Consider the following 23,347-nt stretch of genomic DNA (forward strand, 5'->3'; position numbering starts at 1 on the left):
GAAATTTATTGTTTTGTATATATGTTATATTTTACAATAATAAATGTTAAACCGTATATATTTATATATTGCTAAAAGATCCTTCTAGTTCATGTAGCCTAACTGAAGGGCATACTTTATAGGTATGATGTCTAGGCAGGCAAGTAGGACAAAACCAAATGAAAACAGTCTCTCCTGACCCAGACTCCTGAACCTAATGCTACCCACTACTATTTGACTCCCCAAGCAAGTATCACTGTCATCATACAAATCACCAGTGCCCTAGCTTATCAAATGCGGTCACAAAGAACAGAGAAAAAGCCATCCACCGACCTGTACAGGGCACCTAGAAAGGCACTTTGAGTCACTGCCCACACATTTAAGTTATAAGATATGAGTTACCTACAAACTCAAGGAGAATGGGATAGAGAAAACCAACAGGCTTTAGTGCTTAAAAACACTAGGTTTGAATTCTGGCTTTGACACTAGAGGAAAGATCTTGGATAAGCGAATTAATCTCCTTAACCCTGGATTCAGCCATCTGTAAAACGGGGAGGATGAGATCTACCCCACATTATGTTAAGAAAGACCTGGTGACCCTCATTGTAATAACTAACATTTACTGAATACTGACAATGTATTCATGGCACCCCCCACCCCCAAGTCTGTGGAGTCAAGTACCATCATTATGTTCATTCTTTGACAGAGGAAACTAAGATTTCCAGTTCTGAGCCTGGTGTCTCTAACTGCAAAAACATGCTCTTAACAATACCATTTACAAATGAGGGAAATAGGTGACAAAGCGGCTGGTACACAGCAAGAGCTCTATAAATGCTCATTCCTTTTTCTTCCCTTCTCTGGTACTGTGTGCACTGTCCAGCAATCCATCTTGTGCTGGCACTGACCATTCCTAAAATGTTCACAAGGAAAGAAGATCACCAACAGTCATTTAGAATAACTCTTCTTTTAAACACAATTATCATCTCATTTGATATTTCCTAAAACCCTCTTCCAAAACCTCTTACAGTCACTCACAACTCTCCCTTCTCCCCTACTGACCTGCCTCTGCTTATCTGCTTATTCTCACCCTGTATTTCATACTTGAGACAATGATCAGGAATGGAATATCCTGACTTTCACATTCTTTGTAAGTACACAGGACTGTATACAGATTACACTGCCCCTGGGTAGACGGTGGTTTCTTGGTTATGGCCCCATGGTTTTAACAGTTAGGTTTCATTCCTTGGAGGTGTTAAATAAAGACAGATATTAGCCCGATTTTCCACCCAATTATCCCATTTACAAAAATAGACATCTCCTCTGTGAGCATTTCAAATAGAGGCCATGATTTCTATGAAAGATGTCAATCTCACTGGGTCGATTTCTAAAGCCTTCATCAGTGAACGAGACCAGCAGCATGGTAGGCCCTGGAATTAGGGTGTCAAACAACCTCTTACACTGTACTTGTGTGTTTGTGTGTGTGTGTGTGTGTGTGTGTATGTGTGTGTGCTTGTGTGTGTGAACAGTTAGAAAAGTAAATTATGAAGACTTTGATGGACATACAGACTGGCAATTCCATGGGATGTTTAGAGTTCTAGTCTCGCATCAAATTCCACCACTAGAAGGCTTAGTAATTAGATGTGTTACTTTGGCTTTCTAGAAAATTGTATTCATTGGTTGCATTCTGATTTTATTCCTTGAGCTTCCAATGAGGTTCTCTGCAAGAGAAAGCTGTATGGATCCAGCTTCTCATTTGCTGTGGATGTTGAACCCTGTTCATGATATCACTGTTTCCTAGATAAAAATTCACATGCAAAATTTAGTTTAAAGTTAAGAGCAACGAAAAAACTTCACTTCTTAAGGACCTGGTACATCTTCCTTCTCTGTCAGCAAGAATTATGTAAGTGACCACATTTCCCTCTTCTCTTTGATGCTTAGAAGCTCAGAGACGATGTGAGGCTTAGCTAGGTAGCAACGTAAGGGCCTCACTGTCTTCGTATCTGTGCTTCTTTTCCCGGCTGGCTTTGAACATCTGTATTTCTTGGTATTTTCCTAATCCAGCTCTTAAATTCTTTTTGCTCTTATTGTTTATTACAATGTATATGTGTTTACACTGTAAAAGAAATCAGTTGGTTGAACAAGGTGAGGTATAAATAATTAATCAAATAAAACTCAATTAAAATAATTACCATAGTAAACTTAGCCAAATTTACAGAATACTCTAGTTTAAAAATATTACACGGAGAAAGAAGTAAAGAAATAAACATGTTGAAGCGGACAGTACGAGTGGCAGTTCCAACAGCCAGTGTCTCTTCTTTCTCTGACAGAGTCTTGATTTGGTTCAGCTATCACCTCCTACATGCAACCAGCTTTTGTTTGCCCCCCCCCCCCCCCGGTTACTCAGAAGCCAATCCTGACTAGTCTAGGCTAATGACTCCTAGTGTCTGGGTGGGAATTGGTAATTAATGAGATGCACAGTTCTGGTCTGTAAGGAGAAGAGAGAAATGTCAGGTCTCTAGGAAGACTGCCTTGTTTGACGAATTGTTTAGATGGGTGGATGGATGGACAAGCGTGAACTTCTGATGGGCCAAGTACACATACTTTTACCAGCATAAACTTGGAGATGCTGTAATCATAAATGAGAAATGACAAAGGGACTGGGAAAGGTGGATCCCATAACAACTGGAACACTCTTCTTAACACTCCTCAAAAATACAGATCTCAACATTCTCCCTTGAACCAAAGGAGGGCTAAAGGTTAATCCTTGATAAATACTTGAGAAATTTCTATTTAAAGATTTACCCCCACCCCCACCCCCACCCCACTACATACAGATAGCCCTTGCTCATCCACCAAAGAACACAATGAAAGGGAAGGGAAGGAAGGAGGAAGGAAGGAAGGAAGGAAGGAAGGAAGGGAGGGAGGGAGGGAGGGAGGGAGGGAGGGAGGGAGGGAGGGAGGGAGGGAGGGAGGGAGGGAGGGAGGGAGGGAGGGAGGGAGGGAGGGAGGGAGGGAGGGAGGGAGGGAGGGAGGAAGGAAGGAAGGAAGGAAGGAAGGAAGGAAGGAAGGAAGGAAGGAAGGAAGGAAGGAAGGAAGGAAGGAAGGAAGGAAGGAAGGAAAGCAGAAAAGCTTACTATGCAGTTTCAAAAGCATACTTTGTATGCTATCTGGACTAGTTAAATGTCTTTGATATTTAGTTGCAATTGCATACAGGTCACAAACAGCCTTGCCTTTTCTAACTACCTTTTCTCTTAGAGATACACTGACATACATGCACACACACACCTGGAAGCAATTTTAATTGTTCTCCATTGCTTCCCCCCAATTCCTCTACGCTTTCTCTTCTTTTGGTTGAACAGTGACTGAAGTCCAAGCTGCTGGTGGGGTCTCCCGGCTTCCACTGCCCTCTAGATGTCAGTCACATCTACATTAACAGCCCTAAGTTTTCAACCTTTTTGCTGTCTATAGGACACCGACACAGGTACCCCAGAGACATCCAAAATTTAATGTATCACAGTTCTTCGCAATTCTCTAAGCTACCTTGTGTACAGCAGAAAAAAATAATGTTCTTATATATTCTAGTAGCAGTTCCCAACTGCCAGACTCTGCATGCCCTCCTCTGGCTGTGCAAAGTTTATCCCATGCCCTCTTGGTACTCAAAGTGTTTGCATGTGATTTTCTCACTTCCACATGCACCATTTCCCTCTCTACACCAAATCTCATCCACCTCCACTCTGAACTGTTTGAGAAATCAAAATCTTCATGAAAATGTCCAAAGCTAACTTTCTGGAGTTAGGACAACCACATCCAAAGTTTCCCCAGTACCCGTGCTTTTGAGGACATGTATTCTCCAAAGTCAAATCCTGTAAAGCAAATCTTATTTCTAACTGACCCACATTTTATCAAAGAGCTACCACTGTATTCTCAGCAGGAAAAAGCAAAGACAATAAACTATGCTGAAGCACATGGAGCACGGACAGCACCTGCCCTGATGAAACATGAGGGGCTTTCTTTAACCAGACTTTCCAGGCTGAAAATTCCAGAACTTCCAGCACAGGTCCAACATCATAAGGGGCTGAACTTGTGCACACTGAATCACAAAGGGGAGTGAGGTGATAAGGCAGGAATGAGCACAGATTCGCCCCACTATTTGGAAATCACTCCCAGGGCTCGCCCCACAAGACAGCGGGTTCTACCTGTGCTTGGAAAGGCAGAGCTGTACCTTTGTCCCAAGGCTCATTTGTCCCTCTTCGAGGTGATTTGGAAGGTCATGGTCACATGTCTGCTCTGTTTTGTGCTGGCCCACCTAGCTCAAGCTTTACAAAACATAGTGGGCCACAAATGCTCCTAAAAGACTGACTTCTGAGAGTAAAGTGATAGGAAAGGGTGGCTGCCTTCATGAACACAGGGGAGCAACAATAACAGACTCATCTTTAGAGAAGCCTCCAGTTTAAGCTGAGTGGCAGGCAATAAAAATCCAGGTTCCCAAGTAGCTCGATCAAAGGGGCTACCTTGCCAGCTGAACTGGAAATCAAGGGAGGATGAGAAAGCACGAAGATTTCCCATATGACACACTGTTCACTGAGATCAGCACCAACTCTCTAAGGATGAATGACAAATACCACGGAACACACCTGGGAGTAGGAGTAAAATAGGAGAAAGGGGGAAATGGTAGAAAAGGATATCAAATATCATGAGTTAAGAGCATACAGTGAAAAGATTATCTCTCAGCTCAGCACATTTTTTTTCCCCAGCAAGATACAAAAAGCCTTGTACATCATAGTTGTGAGCTCACTTTTTAAATTAAAAAAAAAATTTTTTTTTAGGTTGAGTATAGTAGGGAAAATGCAAAAGTAAAGATTATGCACACGGTATGACTCTCAAATCTTCTGGAACCACCTCTTTGAGGTTGAAGGATGAGGTCTCTGTGTACTGTGCGTGCACACACACACACACACACACACACACACACTCCAGCAGGGCACGCAGCCACCCATCCCAATCTAGTACAGTATAAGCAGTTAAAAAAGGTGAACCTGTCCCTTTAATCATGCCAATTGTGAGATGGGGAAGGCGCCAGTTGAGAAGGCATTTAAGGCAGATTGCCCCATTTAGGGAGATATGATTCTTGGAAATGAAGACTGGCAGTTTTCCTAGACTAAAGGTTGCACTGAATAACACCAAGAGCATGAGGGCATGAGCCCTGCCTGCTGGGCTCCCACCTGACTTCAAAGCAGGCGCCACACCGGAGCCAGGCGAGAAAAGGGAAAAAAGCTGGAGGCCCCAGGCTCCTATTTGTTCCAATTTAGGATAGAGCCTTGGTTGTCTCAAAATTCACTTCTCCCTGAGAGACACCCTTAGAAAGTTGGGGAGAAAGCTGCTAAACAGGCCTAAACTAGAAGGGCCAGAAATAAGGGATGCTGTGCCCAGGCCCTTGCCCTTTATTTTCAGTCCCATTCTGGGAACAATAGTTATTTTGTCTCAGTCTCCCCTAAGAGAAAGAGCACAAATGGTAAAAGCTCAGTAAAGGCTGTCATCTAGTTTTGGGTCAAGGAAACACCCAAATGAAGCTTTATTTTGCATGGGTGTAACATCTATGGGTATATCAGGACCTTTTTTGTGGAGGCGATGAGGAAAACAGCTAGAACTACAAACTTCAGACACATTCTATCAAATCAGGACTGAAACAACTGGGAGGAAAGGGCCTGTGTATGGGGCAAGAAAGTTGGTTCCACCAAAAGTCGGCTCAGAATATACATACACACACATACATACAGATCCACGTGTGGGGGTGGGGTGAGGGGGGTAGTAAGGGGTATGGTAATCAAATCCATAGCTACTCCCCTCTCACAAAGGTCAATCTGAAAATCTCTAGAAATTAAATTCCACATAATAAATAACAGGTTTGTGAAACCAGTAAAACAAGGCACTAAGGGCCTGGAGTATCTTCTTTCTCATCATCTTTACACATCCATGGAGGACCCCATAAAAACTTCCTCTAGCACCCAGCAGCCTCTTGGGGAAGTGGGAAGGGAAACTGAAAAAGTCAGCAAGGAGAGAAGACAATGGATTTACAAAGCCAGAAGTGTCCAATACTCTAATTTCACAAAAGAGAAAACAGAGAGGTGTTACGACTTTTTGACGATCACACAGCAAGTCTATGGTTCTCTGATTACAGAATGGATGATACACATGTTGCTAACAACCATAAGGGCATAAAGATCTCCACTAAAAAGTCTGAAAAATAATATTTGTTGGATGATTTTTCTGTTCTGATACTCAATCCTTAGGGACTTTACTAGCAGTATACCCTTTTAAAATCCATCTGCCTTCAGACATTGCTTTTATCTCATACAGCTCATTCCTCAATTAATTCCTTTCAGGCAAACTTTTCTTACAGCAAATGCAAGTCTTTTTTTTTTTTTAATTTTTTTCATTTTTCCATTCATTCAATTTTTTCAAATGATGTCCTTTTGAATCATGTTTACTTTCCTCATCTCTCAGGCTTAGAAACTTCAGGGAAATCAATCTGTGTTGGTCAACTAATGAAAAAATGAATGAATTAATGTTTTTTTTCTCTTCTCTATGTCTAACAGAAATATAAGGGTAATGCTCATGTTATAAATCATATATTTTGAAATGAAATGGGGGCAAAATAAAAATCCAGAACTGTCAACCTGTATATTCTTGGACAGTGTCCAAAAGTCTCCTACACACACACACACACACACACACACACACACACACACACACACAATCTCATCTGTATCTATAATTCAAATATCTTCCTTCAGATACTGACACTAAAGAGAAATAATTTCTTATTCAACATTATTTTTCTCGCCTTTAATTATTTCCCCTTTCCTATAAAATACATGCATTTCAGCTATGTCTTCTAAAATTTTTTTAAGGTTTGCTTGAGACTCTAGTCTTAATTGACATTATTTTTTTCTATTATTAAAGCAAGTGTTCTGGGTTCAAATAGCCACCTTACAAATGAAATTTCTGAAATTTCTAACAAAGTCCCTTTGTAAACTCGGGACTTACTTAACATATATGAGTTGGTCTATCTCATGCAAAAATTCCTTTTCTTTTCCCAGGTCCATAACAATGATATAATATATAATATATATAACATATATATATTATATAATATATATATAATACAATAACATATAAATATATATGTTCCAACATCTCTCAGTCATTCATTCTAATGTAAGAAAAAGTAATGCTGGTCATCACAAATATACATAATACAGAATTGTTTTTACTGGGCTTTTGGATGTAACACATGACTCTAAAAAATTAAAATAACTGACCCTCTAATTATGTTTTGCATAGGAAAAAAAATTAATATGTGCCAAGTCACAATTAAAAGAAATACAAATGGCCTAAATATGATAAATCCAATCACTCAAAAAACATTTATTGAGTACTAAATACTTGCCAAGTTCTATGGTAGGCACTGGGAATTGGGAATTGAAAACCTAGTCTCTGCCCTCATGAAATTTTGCTGAAGTAAGTGGCAAAGGGAACTAAATACATATAGAAATCAGCAAAATCAAAACCACTTCACACCCACATGGATAACTTAAGTCAAAAGACCGGCAAAATGAAGTACTGATACAACATGGATGGCCTTGAAAGCATCATGCTAAGTGAAAGGAGCCAGCTGCAAAAGACCACATTTTGTATGATTACATTTATATGAAATGTCCACAAAAGGCAAATCCATAGAGACAAAAAACAGATTAGTGGTTTCCAGGGGATGGGGGAAGGGTGGGAATGGAGAATGACTGTTAATGAGTACAGAGTTTCTTTTTGGGATGATGAAAATGTTCTAAAATTAGATAGTGGTGAAATTTGCAAAATCCTGAGAATATACCAACAGTCACTGAACTGTAACTTAAAATGGGTGAATTATATGAACTGTCTCAAGATAATGCCAAAACTGTCAAATGTTTCAAAAACACTGAGAAATCAACAGACTTCAGGAATAAAGACAACCAATTAGAAGATAATAATGAAGGACCATATTTATAAAAATAAGCTTGAGATGTATAATACCTAAATATGGAAAACTTAAAACATTATTAAAGTATACACACAAAGAACACACAGAAAGACTCAATTTTGTAAAGTTATTAATTCCCCCAAGTAATTTATAAATTTAATGTGATCTCAATGAAAATTCCAATAGGTCTTTTTCTAGAATCAGTCATGTTGCTTCTTAAGTTCATGTGGAAAAACAAAGAGAATAGCCAGGAAAACTATGAAAAGGAAGAGCAATGAGGGAGAATTAGTTCTTTTGGATATGAAAAGATCATGTAAACCTCAACAACTAAAACAGTGTAATACTGGCACATGGATAGACCGACTAATGGAACAATATCGAGTCCAGAAATAGGCCTAAAAACATAGAGGAGTTTAGTATAAAGTAAAGCAGACATCATACTATGCAAAAAAGATTAGCTTTTTACATAAATGGTGTTAGGACAATTGAATAGGGGATCCAAACCTCAGAATATCACCTAGTATAAACACCAAATGAACCAAGGGGAAAAATGAAATTTCAAGGAAGGAACTGTAAAAACCGGAAATAGGAAAAGTCTTTCTAATCCTGACTCTTACTATAGAAGCCACAAAAGAAAGAGATAAATTTGATTATATAAAATTAATGGACTTCAAAGGGGTAAAAGATACTACCAGAACAAATCAAAACACACATGGCCAAATGGGAAAAAATACTTGCCACTCATGTCACGCACAATATACACAGAGTTCTTACAAATAAAGAAGAAAAAGGTCAGCAACATAGCAGGAAGCTGTTTAACGTTCAAAACACAGTTCACATAAAAAGAAATATAAAATGACATTTTAACAAATGAAGACATTAACCTCAATTATATTAAGAGAAACAGTAATTAAAACTACAATGAAATAATGTTTCTCACCAGCAAAAATCCAAAAATTTGACAACTGATTCTGTTGGTAAGACTCTAGGAAAATAAGCACTTTTATATCTTACTTGTTAGTGAAATATGGCACAAACCCTACAGGGGGCAATTTGTCAATATTTAAAAAAAAAAAAAAATATATATATATATATATATTACAGCTGTCCTTTGACCAGACAATCCTACTTCTAGCGTTCTATACCCCAGATGAACTTGCACAAGTATGAAATGACATGGTTACCCACTGCAGATGGTCTGTAACAGCAGAGGTTTGGCTGCAATTCAAAATCACAATGCTGTTTCATAAACTGTGATACACCAACAAAATGGAAAACTTTGTAGCCATAAAAAAAAATCTCTATGTACTAATATGAAGAGAGTTTCACAGTATACTGTTAAGATAAAAGCTAAAATGTAGACTATATATATATGTATGTATGTGTGTATACAACATTTTCAAACATACAGAAATGTAGAGAGAATAATTAAGGAACTCCCATATTCCTACTTACTATCTATATAGTTCTGACCTTTCAATCATGTAAATGCCTTACCTATTTAAAAAGACTAAATTAAAAATTTCTTAAAACTGAAAAGAAACAGAAAGATATGAACCTAACCTTATGTCAAATTGGCCACAGTCAAGTTAAGGAAGAATTTATTTCTGAGGACTTCAGAACATATATTTTGACTATACATCCTTAGTGAAATGTATTCTAAAGACAAAAACAAAAATTACAAAGATGTGTCAAACTGCCCTCTGTGGTTTCAATGTTTGCTGTAAGATAAATACTGGTATCTTGAAACCATATTCTTTATATTTAGGTCAAAGAAGAAACAAAGACTTCTGGTTCAGAGAAAGGAGTTACAACGACAAAATTGAGGAAACTAATGGAAAGCACAGGAATGTTAAATCTAAATTGAAATTGTCAATCTGATCTCTTAATTAAAAAATATATATATATATATTTTATAGCTCAGTCCATTGGTATACCCTAGAAACAAGTCATACCTGTAGCAATGGCCACCCCAAAGGCCCAGATATCAATCTCTAATTCCACTGCCCAATACCATTAATTCCAAGACTGAGGTAAGAAACATACAAGATGAGCCAGGGGCATCTTGTGCCATGAAGCAAGGAAGCTTTTCAAGATTATTGAGGTCCTCTCAAAGGGGCACAGGAGCTAGCTGTGCCTAAAGCTGAAACACTGCAAGCATCAAAAAGATGAATGATTAAATCAAGAAAAATCTATGAGTATAGAATGATAAAAAAGAAAAAGATGGAAAAACTCATTTGTCACCACTTGAAATGGCTATTAAATAACTCCCTACTTTGAAAATTAATAATTCAAGGGAAAGCATTACCAAATATCTTGCTTTTCCAGTAGGAACTATATTTCAGGGTAATCAGACAAGCCCCAACTGACGAGATGATGTTCTACTTTACAGAAGAAATGAAAGAACTAGGAAACATCATATCACAAAATTTAATGAAGGTAAGGATTCAGGCAAGAATTATCATTTGGCACTAAAACCATTAAGTAAATGGTCTATGTGGTGCCAAAGTTACATCGCAGAGATCACTTTGTGATCTCAGGGGAAAATGTAACCGGTTGATGGAGGGCTCAAACTGTCGCAATCCTAATCCAGGGGTCAATTTTAGCATCCGTAATAGTGGCCACTATGTTTTTTGTTGTTGTTTGGCATGGGCAGGCTCTGGTAATCAAACCCGGGTCTCCAGCATGGCAAGCGAGAGTTTTGCCACTGAGCCACGGTTGCACCGCCCTAGATGAATGTGTTTTTTTTAGTAATACAGAGTGAATAATACAGAATGATCTCTAGTGTATTCTAGCCAAATCCAGTGAACGTGAATCCATCAAGCCTTTATATATAAGAAATACAGGGGATAGAGGAATAAGCTAAGCACTACAATAAGGAAGCAAATTATAAATCTAGAAGGTAAGAGATCCTCCTGGTAATTGGCCTATTTCTTCAATAAAAAGACTGCTAGATTGAGACTATAAGGAAGTTGCAACCAGATGCAATGCACATCCCTCAATTAGTACTGATTTCAACAAACTATCTTTAAATAACATTTGTGGGCCAATTACGGAAATTTAAATATGGACAAGATATTAATGAAACACAAGGTTGGAAACTGTCAACAGAAAAAAACAGATACAAACAGATGACAAATATCATTGTAAAAAAATGCATTTGTACATATATATGCACAGAAAAAGACATAAAAGGTGTAACAGTGGTAATCTCTTGACTAGTGAGAATAAGGGGGAGGCGTGTGTATATGTTATGCTTGTCTGTATTTTCTAATCTTCTGTAATACACAAGGGGTGTTTCTACAACAACACTTCTTAAAAAATAAGAAGTTAAATAAAAATTTAAATTTCACGACAGCTTATCTACAAAAGGTCACCCAAACAATGACATATTATCTTTCTAAGACATGCTGAGTGGCCTGTCTATTACATGGCATGATTCTTGGTGTGGCTTAGGAACAATCTCCAAGTTGGAATTTCACTATTTCCCCCAGACTCTGTCAATGCAGTAGGAAAAAACCTAATACCAGTTAAGATATGGGTAATGGTTAAAGAGAAGAAATCAGAGCAAAGAAAAACATTTTAAGGGGTGCTGAAAAGTCTTCTCAAGTATATACTTCACCCCGCTTCCCTGTATGCTAGCTTCAGGAGAAAAGGGAAACTAACAAGATTTAATATAGAGCTCAAGTCCCGGGGAGAAAATACTGCACTCAAAATAAATGTTGGCAGAGCTTATTATCTTAGAATCACCTTCAGTCTACAAAGTCCCATTTACAAAGTCACTTATCAGGGTGACTTTTCTATTTATTCATGACTCCCAACTTCAGAAGATATACTGTACACTCCAAAGGGGCAACTTCTTCAGGTCTCCATATTGTGGCTTCATAAAAAAAATCTGTATGAACAAAATTATGTTGTATACATTCACTGATTTAACAAGTTTTAGGGAGTGTCTATAACAACACAAAAACAACACAGATCCATTCCTATATCCTCAAGGAGCTGGCCCTCTAATGGGGGAGGAGGGCAGGCGGAAAACAAATACACCCAAACAGATAGGTACCTGAAAACTATAACTGTTATGAAGGAAAAGAACAGGATGCTCTGCAGAATCATAAGAGGAGCATCTAATTTAAACCGGGGGGACAGAAAAGGTCCTTTGGTGGAAGTGACCCTTCAGCTGTGACTGTGGAGTCAGCCAGGCTGCTCAGGCCAACAAGCGCTCCAAGCAGGGGGAGGTCTGCATATAAGGGGACAGAAGCAGGAAACAGCCATGAACAGTCACAGAACTGAAAGGGCCAGGATGTGTCAGAGAGCAGAACACTGGTATAAAATGAAACTGGAGAAATAAGCAAGGACCACGTTGTTAAGTCATGTTAATCAAGATGCTGGACTTCATTTGATGTATAATGAAAAGCAATAGGACAGTGATGAGATCTAATTTACATTTAATATCACTATAGGAAACAGGCTGGAAAGGGTCAAGAATGGAAGTGGGGAGACAAGTTAGGAAACCAATCCAGATGAGATGCAATGGTGGGTTAGAGTTGGCTACACAAGTTGGCAGGCTATAGCTTGAGGGCCAAATTCAGCCCAAAGCCTGTATTTTTTAAATAAAGTTTTAGTGGAACACAGCTATGTCCATTCATTTAAGTATTGTCTATGACTCCTTTCATACTATAACAGCAGAGTTGAATAGAAGCAACAGAGACCATATGGCCCACAAAACCTAAAATATTTACCATCTGGCCCTCTGGAGAAAAGTTTTCCAATCCCTGGACTAGGAGATGGCAGTGGAGAGAGAAACGGACAGGTTCAAGATACGGATGGGAAGCAAAATCAGTAAAATCTGATGAGGGTTCAAATGTGAGAGTAAACCAAACTCAGGGCTCATTCCCAGGTTGCTGTTATGAACTACTGGGTAGGAGAAGGACATCATTTGTGGAAATAAAGAATTCTGGAAGAAGAGTATATTTCAGGACGTTGACCAAGATTTTCTCTTTGGACACATTAAATTTCAGATGCCTGTGAAATATCCACACAGAGATGTCAAGTAGATTGTTGTCTATATGACAGTGAAGCTCAAAAAGGAAGTAAAGACATAACCCTGAGAATCACTGGCTTATAGAGAAGATGTTGAAAGCTTGGGAATGATGCATCATCCAAGGAGAGGAGAGTAGAATGAGAAGAAAAAGGCTCCAGGCCTGAGAATCCCAAGGATCCCCATTATTTCCTGAACCAACGGGTGGATAAATTTAAATCTTTACCTAGGCAGTTTGATCTGTTTAACATAAAAATACCTTGCGAAGGAAATTTATGTGGTTGTACATTAATTTGCTAATGTTTCCAGAACACAATATACAAGAAACAGAAAGGCTTTTAAAATGGGAATTTATTAAATTGCAAGTTTACAGTCCTAGGGCTGTAAAAATGTCCTAACTAAGGAATCCAGGGAAAGATACCTTGAGTGAAGAAAGAACAGATGATATTCGGGGGATTTCTTTGTCAGCTGGGAAGACACAGGCACATGGTTCCTCAGTCAGCTAGGAAGGCACATGCTTCTCTCCTGACTTCTCTTTTTGAAGTCTTCCCTGAGGGCATTTTCCTTGTGCATCTCCAAAGGTCTCCAAAAGGTCTGTATCAGCTCTGAAACTTTTTCCAAAATGGTTCCCTCTTAAAGGACTCTAGTAAATGACCCGGCTTGAATGAGCAGATACACATCTCCATGGAAAACACCTAATCAAAAGGCCCCACCTGACCTGATATCCAGGGGTGAAAGACTCCCTGGCGGTGTGGGAGATGACTCTCAGGGATGAATCAGGCCCTGGCACCATGGGATCAACAATTCCATACTGACCAAAAGAGGGAACGACATTAACTACAATAAAGTATCAGTGGCTGAGAGAGTGCAAATAGAGTCAAGAGGTTACTCTGGAGGTCACTCTTACGTAAGCTTCAGTTAGAGATTACTGCCTATCATAACTTCTAAAGAACACCTAGGGCAACATATAAGATTCTACAAAGATTCCATGTACTAGGGTAACTTTCCAGAAACCTACAACCTCCAGATGGTCCCTGGTCCAGATAAGTCCTGAAACCTAGAGGGCCCAGCCTCTCCAGGATATCAACTAGTTCCACATTCCTACCCCATATTACTGACAGCCCCTTCCAACATGAAAAATTTAGAATGGCCATAGCCCAAATACCCTTAAAGAGTGGGACAGAAAGATGAAAGGTGATGATAGAGTTACACAGAGAAGGTAGGGTTTAACAAACGAATATGATTGCTGAATCATTAAATTGATATTTCTTTTAGTCTCTAAGAGTGTGTATACATTCTTAGAGCAGCTGGAAGTAAAAACCTAAAATTGTGGAATTGTAACTCATACCGAACTCTAAAATCTGTTCTACAACTAATTGTTGTGCTGTGCTTTGAAATTTATAGATTTTTTGTATATATGTTATTTTTCACAAAAAAAAGAAAAAAGTCAGTTATGATGATAAAAAAAAAATGTATTCCTTTTAACCTCCTATATTCTAGAGTAGCTAGGAGGAAAAATCTGAGAGGATGGAATGGTAGCCCATGACAAACTCTGAGATCTGTCCTGTAACTACCTGCTGAAGAGGGCTTTGAAAACTATTGCGTTTTTTCTTTCTTTGCTTTGTATATATGTTATATTATACATTTTAAAAAGTTAAAAAAAAAAAAAGGTCCCACCCACAATTGGTGGATCATATTTCCATGGAAACAACTTAGTCAAGGGATTTCACCCAATAATATTGAATGAGGATTAAAGAGCATGGCTTTTCTCGGGTATAAAACAGTTATAAACTGGCACAGTTGGTATATATCTGGAACCCAATAAATGCTCATTTCACTCGACCTGTCTTGATTCTGCTTTGGAAAACCTATCCTACATTTCAGAAAAACGTTAAAGCTATATTGAAGAACACTGAGGAATAATTCATTAGAGTTAAACTGGAAATAACCTTAACATTTGGGGAATGTTTACACTGACAAAACTACTGATATTTTCCTTTGTGATTTCTTCTACCAGATTCTAAGCTTAGAAATTTCAATCTCTACAGAGGTGTAATAAATATGCACTCTATTTTCTTCGAGATTTTTTTCCTGTGGATTATTTCCCTTTATCTGCTAAAATCTAAGCTCCTTCAGGCAGAGGTTCTTCTCTTTTTTCTTCATGGCTAAACACCCAGGACCTAAAACAGACTCTGGCATTCTGAATGTGCTCATTAGATTCTGTTGAATGTAACTTCTTAATCACCTAGAATTTATGTTGGTATAATGATGTGAGGTGATAAGACCCATGAGATTTTTCAAATTACTATCATATTGTCCACTCCCATTTGTCTAATCATGCTTTCTTTCCCCACTGCTTCATGGTGCCTCCACTATCTATTAAATGTTCATAGACAACACAACCTAAATCTGTTTCATGTGTTCTGTCGCATTTATGGGTCTGCCAAATTTTGTGCCAAATTTGAAGTCTTATGATTCAACATATGGTAGAGCTAGCTCCTTCATTAATCTCATCTTTTAGAACTGACTATTCTATGCCCACCAACTTATCTTTCAAGGAAACCAACACATGAGTTTCTCAAATTTTAAAATACTTCTTCAGTTTGATTGAAACAAAGAGCATCCACATTTGGGTAAGAACTGGTATATTTACAGATTTTATTCTCCTGTTTAGGAAGGACTGAGAAGACTATATCACCTTGATATAGCCTGGTAACCACGGAGGGGTACAAGCTCTAGATTCAGACTGCCTGGGCTATTTCAATAGCAGCTTTGCACTTAGATGCTGCTTCATCATGAGCAAATCACTTAACCTTCCTGATGCCTCTGATATGGTAGCAGACCCCACCTTGTAGTATTACTACAAGGATTCAATGCCCTAATACATGTAAAACCTTAAAACAGAAGAGGCAACAGCAAGGACTCAATAAGTTATCATCTTTTCATAAAAAATGTTTTCTTAGATGTTATAGATATGTCTCTGCAAGATCATTCTGAGATATTTTATCTATTTTGCTGCTCAAAGGGCCCTTGGCTTAGCTACTATACATCTCCTTTGTGCCAGTGAATGGACTTAGTGTTTAACATTCCCTACCTTATTTAATCCTGTTTGATAAAGACGAAGCAAGTGGGACAGCAACGCCTTGGGGAATCTGTGGTTTGAGACAGTAATGCTAGTACCTTGAGTCTCCAGCTTAGCTGCTTCTTCTCCAAGAAGGGTCCCAGACCCTTCTAATTGGAGTTAACTCTGCACCTCCTTATCGTATGTTGTATGCACCCATGAGTAGCAGGGGAGTTCACTGGTCAAGACAAGAGCATATACTAGGGTTAAGTCCCGGCTCTCCCAATTATTGGTTATGAGGTTTTGGATAAGTTATTTAGTATTTCTAAGCCTCAATTTCCTCTTCTGTAAATGGAGAAAACAATACGACTCTAAAATGTTAGTTAACTAATATATTATTATTGTGAAAATTCTATCTGCCCAATCTATTCTGAGACCCCAGTGTCAAACTAGAGTACTATAGACTGGCCAACTCTGGAAGTACTAGAGAAGTTGCTTCAGCACTTACCCCCCAGACCCAAAGAGGACAGGGCCTAGAGTCAGAGGCAAGAAGGCTGGAGGCTGGATCTGCATAATGTCCTATGGCATCAAAAATCATGGACACAAAAAGCAGTAGAGCTGCAAATAATGCTAATACCAGGTCTCTTGACTCTCACATGACAAAGAAAAGCTTTAATCAAAACAACTACCATCTGATTGAAAACATTTACTGATTTTCATTCTGAATGCATTTCTTCCAGATCAGTGGCTCTCAATTAGAAGTTCAAATTCTCAAGCCCCACCCCCAGATTTACTGATCAGAAACTAGGGATAGGGACAGGGTGAGAAGGGGGGTGGGGCAGCAATCTGTGTTTTAACAAGCCCTCCAGATGACTTGGGCGCTTGCAAAAGCTAGAGAACTACTTTCCCAAAACATTCCCTTATACAAATATACTGAAAAGAGAGTCCCTCACATACTGCCACACAGATTCTCACATCTTCAGTTTAACACAGCAAAGACATGCACACACACACAGATAAAGTCAAAAGAATAAACAGGTAGGAAAAGGGGCCTGGCTTGGCAGGTAGATTCATGGGCAATAATAAGTGGGTGGAAGCAAAGAGGTGGTGGAAAGATGCCATCAAGGACGGACACCAGAGGGACAGGTTGTATATGTCAAAGGCTGCAAGAGGCAAAACCGAAAAACAGATTTGCAGGTTTCTCTGTGAAGTCCCATCAGTGAGAAGAATATACTGCTCAATAAGCTACCTTGACAACAGGAAATCGGTCAGTTTCATCAAATATGCTCTATGGAGCAACCATATGTACAAGATCAAGGGTGAGAAGGGAAAGAAAGGAGATCTGAGTACTCGGTGAAGCAATCGCCGGCTATTACTTGTATAAGCAGGAAACAATTTCAAGTTGTTTTGTTGCCCAAGTTTTTGAAGCAACATGTCCCCTTATTAACACTGTCCTCAGAACAGGGCAGCAGGGACTCCAGCCCTGGTCCCTGTACCTCTACAACACTCCTCCCCAAGGTGAGATGAGTCTTAGGGCCAAGGGGCTGTGCCTATCCACAGGCTGAACTTTACCCTCCTCCTTCACCCCCACTACCTGACCATATTCTGAATCCCTGGGACCCCAGGAGTCCCTGTCCAAAAGGCCTCTAGGGCCCCTTCCCAACTATATCCTCCCAGGCATGGTCCCCAGGGTCTTGCTTACATACACAGACCCCAGGAGAGGGCCAAGAGGCACCCCTAGGTTCAAGGGGAAGTGGGGAGTGGTCATAGCTTGAACACACAAACCAGGGTGGGAAAAGAACTGGGGTAGGTCATAGGCTGGGGTCCTTCATTTTGTCCTCTTGCCCCAGGACCCAAAAACGTCAAGGCAGGCCATTCCCTTCATTTGTGCTTTTATTAGTGTGAACGTCTGTGTGCTCAAATACTTTTAAAGGTTACTCATCTCAAATGAAGTGAATACTAGGCAGGGCCAGAGCACCAAAAGACTGAAAGTACAGTAGCAGGATAATATTTAGGGTCAAAATGTCCTGCCTGAAAACAGAGGTGGATCTCAAGTTTTGGTCATGTCAGTGAGAAAGAATGACTCTAAACTGTTTCTTGGGAAATTAGTTGGTTTTGCTTTTTTTTTTTTTTAACCCGCTTAATGACTTAAAAGTGCTTTGGGGTTCTGTGTGAAACTCATCACAATTGTACTGGTTTCTGTCTTGTGATTTTTTGTTGTTGTTAGTAAGCAGCTCATGGCGACAAGTTGTAAATTTTCTCAAGGGAACTTAAGGAACAACTTCTTAACAGAAGAATCTAAACACTGAGGGCATTGTGGCCTTGCTTTCCTTGGAAAAGGGAGAAATACTCCATCTGGGATGGGCTCAGGGTGGGTCACAAGGGGCCCTGGAGAACTGTAACAGGGTCGCTCCCTGGCAGGTGTGGGGGGAAACTGAAGTGGTTCTCACAGCCTCGCCTTAACCATTTATGCCTAGAGCTCTGTCTGGCTGAGGCAGCCCAGGGAAGCCCTCCTCTGCGATCTGGGGATTTACTGATGCATGCACACTCCTGCACCCTGGCTCGGGGCACAGAAGTCCTGGCTCTATCCCCAACTCTCTCCATCAGGCTGTGGGGGGGCCTCTTCACTGCTCCAGGCCTCAGCTTCCTCATGTGTCAGATGTCGCCACTAATGCCTGCAGAGCTCACCAGGGTTGTACTGGGACCTAAATGAGATCCTTGGAAATGTTGAACAGGCCTAGGAAAAGAAGAGATGCTTTAAAAACAACAACAGAATAAACACCAGCAGGTTTTCCTGATTCTAGACCACTGTCCCAAGACATAGGGAGGGAAGTGAAAAGGAACAAATATTTACTAAACCCCTGGGTTGGGCACACTGGTACGTGCTTTACACTCATTCTCCTCCACGACCCCAACAACAGGGCCATGGCAACTCCACAGTGCTCAGTCCTTTGCAGCTCTCCACAGCGAACCAGCACGGCTCACCCGCTGGCTGTCTCACTCCTTTCTATTATACACCGGCCAGTAAAAATTACCTTGTTCAAGTATCATTTTGATTATATTGGTCCCTTTCTCCACACCATAAAATGTCTCTTGAAATAGAACCCCTTTTAAACCTTTCAACAACTGATCCCAAACACTTATGGATCTCATCTGCTAGTCTATTTTGTGCTTACCACTCCAGCCAAGCAAAATTACTTTGCAAATGAATTCCATTATGCACTCTTGCTTATTCACCTTGTTAAGCCAGGACAAGAGTTTTGACTGTTTCTGTTATTTGTCTCTTTTATATAGGAATAGCTCATCTATCCGGCATCCTTGGAAATAAAATGATCCACAGACTTGATCTACATAAATTAATTTCCCCTCTACCAGAAACTTAACCCTTTAAGCTGTCTTACATACTTTTTGGAGTAAATCATGGCATAATCAAATGAAAGAGCTTCTTTATTTTAACCATTTTCTAATGGAAACATTTCTGTAATACATTAGAGAACCTACCAGTCTCAGTTAACAGAACATAATGAACATCAATTAATCTTTTCCTGATGGTGCAGGTCATACTTAATGAATAACAATAATCATATTGTGCTATAGCTGCAGATGTAAATGGTTCAGGGGATAAAACTAAGTATACGTGCACACACACACACATCTCCCTGTTGAGGGTTCCCGTGAAATTTACTGTCCTACAAGAAGAGCTCGCTGCTATCAGTTTGGATTCTGCTGAGTGAATTCAGTTGCACAGTCCTCAAGAGTTCAACAGGCTGCCTATCTGCATAATTTCAAAAACTTGCATTTAGGTTTTATCAGCACTCACTGGAAAGCCTATACATTCTTCATTAGAGAAAAGAAAATTAAATAACAAAAGAACACACTTCCACAACCAGCAACAAACCAGAGTTTTCTAAATCTCCCTACCATGTGACCTTTCACAGGATTCCAGATACAAATATCACTTAACTTTCTGTTTCTTTAAACACAGAACTGGCATGATGGATCACTTTTTTTTACGATGAGCCCTTGTTATACTGTGAATAACAGTTTCATAGATTAAATCAATGCAGAAATACTGGTATGGAAAAAAATGGTGAAAGTATAAAAGCAAACCCTATTTCTTCAGGACACAATCAGTAATTGTGTAGATCAAAAAGTGCTTTTCTATTCAAGGTTATGGAAGGTTCTACAATGATGTTTCACTGTGGATGGACAGGACAAACTGGGGGGAAATGCCCTTGTCTACTCATGTATTAGACTGCATTCTTTTTGTGACAATAAAGGTTTTTGTAAAGTCTATAGCATTAGCACATGCAGAAGAGTCCATCAATCTTGATTCTCTTAAACTTGTAGGCATTTATTTAATCAGAACCTACTATGGCAAAAAAATTAGGCAAGAGTTGCTAAAACGTTACAAATCTGTTCAGAAATAAGTGGCTGAAAAACCACAAAATTACTTTGCAGTTTTAAAAGTTTGCTGTTTTTTTTTTTTTTTTTTTTTTTGCAACTACTTCTCTAACTTACTTTCTAATGGCAGTCATCCATCAAAAAATACACCAGTTTAAATGACGTTGTTCATGTCTTTGTTTTTTTCCACTGGCTTTAAACCAGACAGGGATACCCTCTGAAAATGACTTGCAATCACTCTCATAAACAACCAGCTTACTTGCCATAGAGAACCAGGAAAAACAGGTATGGCTTTAGCTGACTCAGAATCTGTAAAGAATTTGACAGACTATCCTTTCTAAACCTGTATAAATCGATATTACACTGAATCATCAAGATTCTTCTGGGCTCTCTCTCTTCCTTCCAAAGTAGCTGAACTTCTAAGTCCTCTGCATTCTGTCTGTCAGATCCAGAGAAGACAATTGAGTTTTTTTCTAAAGATTTGGGCATCGAGGGGTGAAATGGAAAGCGATCAAGAGAGTAGAGCACAAGATGACATTGTTGGGGTAAGGAATGGCTAGACTCGAGTACAAGAAAAATAAAGACATGAAACTGAGGTGAAGACAAGCTAAATATGAGTCACAAACCCAGGACTGCTGTAAAGTAAGTTATTACTTAGATATATTAAAAGGCACAGTCAATTCAACAAATATTTATGAAGCACCTACATGGTTTAAGGAATGGCACGGATACTGTGGGGGAAACAAAGACGAATCAGATATGGTTCTTGCCCTCTAGGGGTTCACAATGATGCAAGAGCCACGGAGTCCTTCTTGTATCGCTGCACTAACGAGACCATTATTAAAGAAGTGTATTCAGTTCTCATCACCACCGCTTTTTGTTTTTTTTTTAATGTGAGGAAACTACAGAGAGTTCCTAGGAGAGAGGAGATGCTTTTAAGGATGCAAAACAGGCTCTCTGAGGAAAAAGCTAAAGAGGCAAAGTTATTACCTTCAAGTATATGAAAGGTTTAGAGAAAGGAACCAAGAAAAGAAAATGGGTTTGAATGGCAGCATGGAGAGAGCTCAGCCAGGCCCAGGAATTTCTTGACAATCAGGATGACAGAAAATTGGAATTGGTCACTGAGGGGGTTTCTGGTGTTGCCCTTCCTGGAATTTTTTTTTTTTTTTTTTTTGAGCTGACAATTTTCAAGTCACTGACATTCACCTTCCTGAAGGAACAGCGTGAGCTATATCTCTCCCAAGGTTCTCTCTCCTCCTCTGAGGCTCTGCATTTCTGAAAGGAAGAGCCAGGGATTTTTTTTCTTCTATAACTCCCTAATGGTTCCGGGTAAGGATCCCTGAAAGCTACGGAATGACTACATGATCCTTATCCTACCAGGAAACCACCTGCAACACAAGTCTCAGCCAGGCAGCGAGGCCAGGAACTCATTCTCCCACACTCATGCCGGGAGACGAGAATTCATATGCAATAGAGCCTTTAAACTGACTCCGGAAAACAAAAAAGTCTCAGAGCAACATGTGAAAATTAGAAATATGGCTGCATTTACAAGGATGTTAGGTTTAAGTAATGAAAAAGGACAACAGAATCTTCAGGAAATTAAAGATGGTAATATCAAAAAAAACTTCTAAGAAAATTTGTAATGCCTATTTACTACATTCAGAAATACTTTTTTGATTCCAAATAAAGAAAATACTTCAGAGAAAATACAGAAATGAAGCCTTCCCTTTATACCATAAGAAAGCAAAAGCATATAAAAATTAAAGAATTGCCACTGGTGGGGGAAAAAAGCATTCCATCTTGGGTTAGATCCATGGTCCACTGAGTCCATATTTGGTTCTTTTACCTGCTACCCCCTACGCTCAACTCCTTAAGGATAGGAACCAAGTTTTCGTCATTTCGTCAAATCCAGAACCTTCCACAACAGCCTGGCACACAGCAGACCCTACATAAATGTTTGCTGAAAGAATACATTAAAGGTGTATCCTGTCTGTAAAACAGGGGTAACAGTATCTGCCTTGTGGGTCTGTGAGGAGGACAGGTGAGTTAATGTGGGTGAAGGGTATAGATCAGGGCACAGCAAATAGCAGGTGCTATCTAAGTGGTGGCTGTAATTATTGCTATGAACTTCAAATATTTCGGCTTCTCTCAGAGAAAAAAGAAAAATCTTCCTACAACTTAGGTTTTTAAGGTCCGCCACCATGCCCCCCTCCAAGAGGATACTGCCATATGTAATGAAACTGTTACGAGTTCTTGCCTTTCAAGTTCACATATTAGTTGTTAAATAAGATCTGCTGGCCTTATTCTCAATCCTGCCATTTATAGCAACCCTGAGGACTTAGCTCTTCAGCATAAGACTCCCAGAAAGCACCAGTAAATCATGTGTTCAGAGAACAATAAAAAATGTTCAGGTATCATACCCTTCTGATCATTGCTATTTTGTAGGTTCCACCAAATCTCAAAGGTGGTTCCCCAAGACTCGTCTCTATGGGAAGAAGGAAGAGAGAAATGAAGAATATGAGCAGCTGAAACTTACATAAAGCACTAAATTTGCATTTCCAGGAAAAATTATGTTTAATGCATGATGTGCTAGACCCTAGTGTGTGGCTGAGTGGGTGGCGTCCCTTGGAAGAGACCCTTCCTGAGCAATCTCTGGGCACCCCATATCCCAGCCTGCCGCCTTGTTTAGGAAACAGGTCCTGGTTCAGGGCAAAGGTTATGCTGGGACACTTTGCCGGAAGTGCACAGCTGAAGCCCCGGAGACCTCTCTAACAGTTTACTTCTGTATTTTTAAAGTGGCAGAATAAAGTGCCACTATAGAAGACAAATTCTCTACCCGAAACCA

At 39.5% G+C, this 23,347-nt stretch overlaps 1 protein-coding gene across 1 annotated transcript in view; it reads right to left on the minus strand.

Moving 5' to 3' along the window:
- The window catches only part of HIPK2 (homeodomain interacting protein kinase 2), a 210,228-nt gene that overhangs the window by 182,964 nt on the left and 3,917 nt on the right, over nt 1-23,347 (minus strand). The gene's annotated exons all lie outside the window — the stretch shown is intronic.

Source organism: Tamandua tetradactyla, chromosome 1 (assembly GCF_023851605.1).
Source record: "Tamandua tetradactyla isolate mTamTet1 chromosome 1, mTamTet1.pri, whole genome shotgun sequence".
NCBI lineage: Eukaryota > Metazoa > Chordata > Mammalia > Pilosa > Myrmecophagidae > Tamandua > Tamandua tetradactyla.